The sequence below is a fragment of the Magnolia sinica genome, chromosome 17 (assembly GCF_029962835.1).
Source record: "Magnolia sinica isolate HGM2019 chromosome 17, MsV1, whole genome shotgun sequence".
Lineage (NCBI taxonomy): Eukaryota > Viridiplantae > Streptophyta > Magnoliopsida > Magnoliales > Magnoliaceae > Magnolia > Magnolia sinica.
Window position 1 is genome coordinate 60,402,354 of NC_080589.1, and position 7,665 is coordinate 60,410,018.

Consider the following 7,665-nt stretch of genomic DNA (forward strand, 5'->3'; position numbering starts at 1 on the left):
CATTAGTTTGACGAGTAAAACACTTTATGTTTGCATTACTCCTCTAGAAAAATTACTCATTGTGACTATGGTTGGAATCAGGTCATCTTGAGTCTTACACAATTTAGCCATCATTATGACTAGGAGAATATTAACAGCAACAACATTATCGACCAGAACTTGAGTGATCAAATATCCTTTCAAGTGAACAGAAATATACAATGGCTTCAAATGTTAGACAATTGTAGAAGTTGACCCTTCGATAATTATTTTTTTAAAAGGGGATTGATAATACCTAAATAATGCATATTTATCACCCATATTGCATTATTTTTTCTTATATTTAAGTGTTAAATTAATGTAATTAGATATGTTTTCAACTTGTAGGATGATTTCAAAGTCTAAAGTGAATTTATATTAAAAATAATAAATTAAATCTCAAAAGAATTAAGATGGAAGAATTAATGGATTAAAGGGTGAATTGAAAGACTTGGAGATCTAAAGATTAAGGAAAACAAGAACCAAGAGTGAAGATATCAATAAAAAAAACAAGTGTAGTCAAAAGTGAAAAAACTCAAGAAAAAGAAGTCTTGAAGTTTCATAGCCAGAAAAACAAAGTTATAAAACTATAAGGTCAGATCGACAAGCCCCGTCGATTGATCGATAGAGCCATCAATCGATCAACAGATCTATCCATCAATCAGCAATCAAGGTTCGATCAATCGAAACTCCCCTTATTTATTTAGATTGCTTGTTGGAAAATTTTTACTAACTTCGATCGATAGACAGATCCATCAATCAATTGACAAGTAACAAAAATTTTAATTCTTATCATTGGAAGTTAATGGAGACTACCAATCACTCGATCGATGGTAGCGATGATTGTATAAGTTAGTAATTTTTCAACGGTGGTGCAAAAGTGCAGAAATATAATCTATTTAAATGGTTGTTTAAGATATTATGAAGCATCTTTTAGGATTTAGGGAGAGAGAGAAAGCTTAGGTGGAGCACCGATGATGCCTTTTTACTTCGATTTCCTTTGGGGTTCTAGTAGATGTTTTGTTTTTATTTCTTTAAAAATGGCTATAAATAGCTAATCTCTTAGATAAGGCTAAGGGGTGAAACTTTCTAATTTATTAAAATGTTTTAGGTTATTGATTCATACTTTGGAATTTCATGATGATGATTAATTGAAACAAATTCAGATTTTACTTAAAAGCTTTTGTGATGTTTCATCTTTAATTCATTGTTGACTCTACTTATATTGGATGCTTGAAAGTACAATTACAATACTTGTTTAGAAAAGGAATGAATTTGTAAAATTCCTTAATCTATCAGAGACTCTAGGTATGATAGATTGTTCAATTCCTTGCGATTGATGTCAGAGTGCTTCATGAGAGAATTATTCAGTTGAAATCATACCCTGTGGGACATTAAGATTGGTTTAACTTATTGATCTTTTGATTAGAATAAATCAAAATTCAATTTTAGTTGACTTATTAAAGATGAATTAATGAATTATGTGTTGTGATTACTATAAGTGAATCCATGGATCCTTAGTACTTTATTTTTTGTTATTTTTATCCGCTAGATTCTTAAGATCATAGCCTTAGCTTTAGTATGGCTCTAATTGTGTTCTTAGATTCCCTTTGGATCGATCTTTGTCTCACCAAATTATTACTACATCACTACACTTGAGGTTATCAACCCTTGGGTTCAATGAAGTATTTTATGCCATTACTAGAGAGTGGCGCGAACACGTTAGGTTTTCAATTTTTACATTTAATTCATGTTTTTATATTAGGGTTTAGTTAGGTCTTTCTTTCTTTCTTTTTTTTTCTTTTTTTTTTTTTTCTGAATTGTTAAACTAACCTAAGGTTTTCTAATTTTAGAAATTTCTATGCTTAGGATTTTTAATTTCATAATTTAGTCCTAGTGTTTAATTTTCAGAATTTCTATTTTAGGACTTTTCCTGAATTGATTTTTTTTAGGGTCTAGATCACTACCAATGTTTTTTGTTTTGTTGGATCTCCTTCATTCTAGTTTCTCCTATCCAATAATATCTTCTCCTCACATCTTTCAAGTCCTTTCTAGTTTATTAATTTTTTGTTGGATTTTTATTTTACTTTTAGGTTTAAGTTAGGGTTTTGTCATGTTCATACTTAATCGGATATAAGATTACTCTAATCAACTGCTAAGAGATGGGATATTAGTCGAAGGGTTGTCAGATCACTATGTTAGGAAATGTCATATGTCTCATAAATTAATTGAAACTATGATTGTGAATCGACCTATTTATGAGGAGAATGAAGTATATGATGTTCCACTGATTTGGCCGATGCGTGATTTTTTTAGTGACTATGCTTATCAACAACCATTGAGCTCACCCATATATAATATGCATGATCTTAATTGGAGGAACCATTAGGAATTCAGTTGGAGAGATGAACCAACCATGAATGCTAACAATTAGCACATTGGGCCCTCTACTTATGTTCCCCCACCAATAAAGTTCTATGAGAATACAATGCAAACATTCATGCAAGGGAAATTGCAAATTAATCACAACATCTCACAAGCTATAAAAGAGATAACAACGTCAATTGAGACAATTATGTCATGCCTCATTAGGGAGGAAGTGACTTTTCTAACCCACCCTCAATGTACCTCAGAAGTACAATGCTAGGTGAGTGATCGTAGTTCTCCTAACAAAATTGTTGAGCATATAAAATCTAAGTGTGATGATGAGATTAGTAATGTTCGACTTGATGAAGAGTTGGAGTGTGTTTATTAGCCTATGGTCCAGTTTCCCCAAAGGTTGACATCTAACCCTCCAATTAATGATTAAGATATGCTGAAAATTTTCAAATAAGGTGATGATGACATAATCCACCAAATTGGCTTGCTTAATTCTATTGTGGAGAATGAGATTATTTTAACTGAATGTTCCAACTCTCTGAAATTTTTCTTAGCACATGTTGAGGATTCTAATGATGTCATGATTAAGAAAATAGTGAATACCTTACAAGACCCTACCCCGGTACTGGACACTTACCGGGGGAAGTATTGTTTTTAAAATTGTACATGGTGGGCCCTTGGACAGAAACTTGGCGGAGCTATAGAATGAAGGTTATGTCTTAAAGGGGGTGATTATGACTAAATAAAATTTATGCTAATTTAAACACAATTGCCTACTTAACTAATTTTCAATTAAGCTAAGTAAAGCAATTAAGTCTAAGTCTTCCATGTCAACAAAGGGTCTAATCACATAGACTACAAATGATATGCTAATGAAGCAACTACTTTATATATGATAGTGTACATGTGTATGAGGGATGTGCTAACTATCTACTCCTAACATTCATTTAATCATGCATACATATAATTAAGCATTTAATCACATAAGCATAATTAAATAAGTACTCAAAGGCAATAAAAAACATAAGCATCTATAATGATTCAGTTTTCATACTCCACTCTCGACGCATGCACTCAACCCAAAAGTGTACCGGATTTCACTATTGGAAGTTTTAAGTCAGATTCACCTCTAACCTTTATAATTCTACATAAGGTCTGGCTCCATCGGAGACCTATATAGTTTTATATAAGCTCGCCACGAATCTGTCCTAGTCTAAAGACCTATGTTTGCTCCCATCGGAGGCTCTCTCATAAACTAATACGTACACACCCGTGTTTGGTGGCCTATAAAGGGAGTTTGATTTAGGTCCTACACAAAAACCTAGTCAAGTTTGGTAATTTAAAATCTACACTTAACCCTATACAAGGAAAACGTGTTCACAGACTCTTACAATTGACAACTTGTCGGATTGAGCCCCTTTTGTAGAGCCTTCTCAGGTTACTTGATTGATGCTCTCCTATACTTTAATTAGATCCCTTTCGTTCCCCTGATGATGATGATTGTCATGCCTTAAACTCGAAAATCGGGATCACAAAATTCCCGATCGCCAAATCCGACGCCTACAGCCTCCGTAGTACCCTATTCTCGGCTCCTGACACCCATATACCAGGTTCTGATCCTGGGATCCTACAAGGAGAATTTTCAATATAAATTTCTTTTAACATAACCATAAGCATAACCTACGAACAATAACCAGAATGCTATAACAAAATTCACTAAGATAAAAAAAAACTTTAAGTACAATGCGCATAAAGGAAAATACAATGATAATAATAATAAAACTTTAAAAGCTCTGCAGTACGCTCTAGCTCCTGCTCAGCTGCAGCCTAGTGTCACCTACATAAGCTTATAGAAAGCTTAAAGGGTGGTGTAAGTGTGTGCGCAATATAAGTATGCTCGGGATGCAATATTAGACTAATGCGGAACCATACTGGCAAGTCCATGAATGTTAATAGTCATAACAAGGTTATGCGATGTAAGGCATGAATGTTATTGGCCATACCAAGGCTATGCGATGTAAGGCCTACAGGGACAATGTCATATGCGAGGTGCAACTCACGCATACTAAATCTTATCTGAATCGTCATATCAATACAGTTCATCTTTGGAACATATATATCATTGAAGTCTAATACATTATACACCAGATTGCCGCCCACTGGATGCGCAACCATGCAAGTGGAAGAGACCTCACTATCCGCCTACCAATATCTGCCCAACACGATGATAACGGACCTATTTATGAGCTAGTCAAACTCAGCCTAGTTATGCCCCTACTGTCAGGTGGATAAGGCCACACATCATTCCAACTGACCATGACACAGTGGGAGATGCAACCTATTGGTATACAGCCCTCGTGCACTCATGTATCCACTTGATTTCGACGTTGGAGTCATCCTCTAGTAATATCGGGTTTAGACATTTTCACCCAAGGACATCTATGGTGCCCAAATACTAGTAAAAGTATTTTCGGTGTCCAATCCTATCATTCACGATATGCCTATGGAGGCTATGGCCCTGATGTCTCTAGGGCATAGAGAAATATTATCACACAATGTAAGATGCATGAATCACACTATCCAGTCATGCAACAATCCTGCACGTACCGCACGCTCATCTGGGCCAACTCCGCCTATCAAGGAGTCTTACAAATAATCTGCCTAATGGCATATGCTATGATCAATCACTCCTCATATCAAGAATACATATGATGCGCAAAGGCATGAATCATGGAGCTATACTAAGCATACTCGTACGATGATGATGTACTCTCCTCATATCAAGGTTGGGCCTAGGTGGCCTACCTATATTCCTAAGGATCCAGAACGGGCTTCCTTCTCCATACTATCATATAGCCCGCTAGATTCCCTAGGGAGCCCAAATAAGTCCTAGATGGATTCTAGGATTAAAATAATCCTACTAGCAACCAATAGGGGCCTAATATTTTGGGTTAGCCCAATAAGGATAGATGGATCATGCAATATCAATAGAGCTCAATGATTAGGATCAACCCACTTAGAGAAGGATAAGAATGGTTAACCATCATTGCCCATCAATGTAGACATTTAACCAACATTGCTCCCAAGGAGTGGTCCATATAGAACCAAACATATAGTGGGGCCCATGGCCTCACTCAAGGGCTTAATATACATCATACTGGGCCTTATCATATGGGCCACATATACATCACATTGGCCTCACTCATGGGCCACATATACATCATAATGGGCCTCACTTATGGGCCACATATACATCATAATGGGCCTCACTCATGGGCCACATATACCTCATAATGGTCCTCATCATATGGGCCTCATATACATCACATCGGGCCTCACACATGGGCCACATATTCATCACATTGGGCCTCACACATGGGCCACATATTCATCACATTGGGCCTCACTCATGGGCCACATACCTGGGCCTCAAATACAACAAAATGGGCCTCATATCTGGGCCTTAAATACATCACAATGGGCCTCATATTCGGGCCTTAAATACATCATAATGGGCCTCATCCATGCAGCTGACGGGCCTCACATACATCAGATGGGCCTGCTTGATGGGCCCTGCACATCACAGCAGGCCTTACCACATGAACAGTGTGAATATAATACATGCCACAAGGTGAGCCAGCGTCCCACCCTTCTGGATGGTCTGGCTGTTGGACGGCTAGATAAAACACATGGCACAGTAGGTCCCACTGGTATGGAGGCCATTAAGTAATGGGCTATCAACTGGGCACCCACAAACATCACAGTGAGGCCCAGAAGGTTTTAACAGTGGGCATTTTAGCCCTGATGCCCAGCAGTGTCCGGCAGCGTCCAGCTATTGTTGGGCAGTCTTGATGAAGCACATACTTCACGTGGGGCCCACAGCATGGGTGCAACACATGCACCAGGTTAGGGCCCACCGTCCAGTCCCCTGTTGGACGTGCTGGGTAAGCATGTGTAGGGTGGGCCTTGCAGATGAACAAGTGCCATACGGATTGTGAGGGTGGTGGTCACTGCGCACAAGTGCCTCATGCAGTATGTCTGATTTACAGAGAGTGAACGATCAGGGTCATGAATTAGAGCTTGTCTGAGTTGACTCGGGTTTGGTTGGACCCGACGAATGAGTCAGCCCAAGTGGCCGAGTCTTACATAGGGGTGGCAATGGACCAGGCAGCGGGGTCAGGCACCATGGCCCAGCCCTGTAGGGCTAGGACTTGGGTCATTAAGCTTGACTTTAAATAATAATAAAAAAAAATAAATCAAAACTTTGAATCAGAGTAACGAACGCAAGTTGGCCTGGTGAGCCTAATCCCAAACCACTTTGTGGGACTGGTGAGCCCAATGCCAAACCACTTAAGCTTGACTTGAGGGCTGGCGGTTCTTGAAATCTAGCCTGCCTGGCTAGGACAAGGCCAATGAAGAATTCCCAGCTCGACCGATGAAGTAGGCCAATGTTTCATAAAATAATGGATGATTTGAGGACACCTATAAATGGTCCTCTTCAAAATGCATATGTAGTTTAAATGAACTTTTGAATCCAAGGTCATGCTTTATATATATATATATATATATATATATAGAGAGAGAGAGAGAGAGAGAGAGAGAGAGAGAGTCGTCTCTTACGAATCGAACCGCACGTAATTTATGTGCGAGCCTTCATATACACCATAAGATGAGGAGAGCGGCTGAGATTCCACTTCGTTGAGAGAGAGAGAGCCTTTGAAGAAAAGACTCTCTCCTACCTTCAAGGTGAGTCTCACGTTAAAGTCTTTCACATAAAGATCCTGCGCAAATATTCTTTGTGGAGCTTACTATGATGTTTGTGATAAATCCAACCCGTTCATCCATTTTCTGAGATCATTTTAAGACATGCTATAGAAAATCAGATGGATACAAAAGTCAAGTGTGCCGCACTGGAGGAAACAGTTTTGATTCAGTCACCACCGTTGAAATATTTTTAAGGCCACGAAAGTTTCTTATCATGCTAATTTTTTTTATTGTTTTCACTTCATCCTAGTGGGAATGATCTTGTAAACCGTTTGGATGGCGTAAACCATTTAGATGGCATATAAAAATCAAGGTAGAGCCTAAGAAAGTTTCAACGATAGAAAACTATTTCCCTATTTCCCCACTTTTCCCTCTTATATGGCCCACTTGACTTTTGAATCCATATCATTTTCAGCAGCATGTCATAAAATGAGCTTGGAAAATGGATGGACAGGATGGATTTATCAAAAACATCACGGTGGACTCCGCCTACATCCCAGCGCA